Here is a 298-nt window from a genome sequence, read left to right on the forward strand (position 1 = left end):
GGCAGGGGGTTGGACTTGATGAGCTGCTCAGATCCCTTCCGAACCAACCAACTATGAAACTATGGTGCCCGAGGTAACAGAGCCTCCCCCAATTTCCACTGGCCCCCCCCGGTGAGTTTGTAAAAGGGCACGGGATCCCCTCTCAGCCTTATCTTGTTGGGGCTGGATAGATTCAGACCCTTTAGCCTCTCTTCATACCTATTGCCCCTTGACCATGTGAGTGGCCCTCCTCTGGACCCTCTCAGTGCTAGCCACATCTCTCTTGAAGTGCAGCACCCAGAACTGGACGCAGTACTCC

Source organism: Gavialis gangeticus, unplaced genomic scaffold, assembly GCF_001723915.1.
Source record: "Gavialis gangeticus isolate Ggan-Ray unplaced genomic scaffold, GavGan_comp1, whole genome shotgun sequence".
Classification (NCBI taxonomy): Eukaryota; Metazoa; Chordata; order Crocodylia; family Gavialidae; genus Gavialis; species Gavialis gangeticus.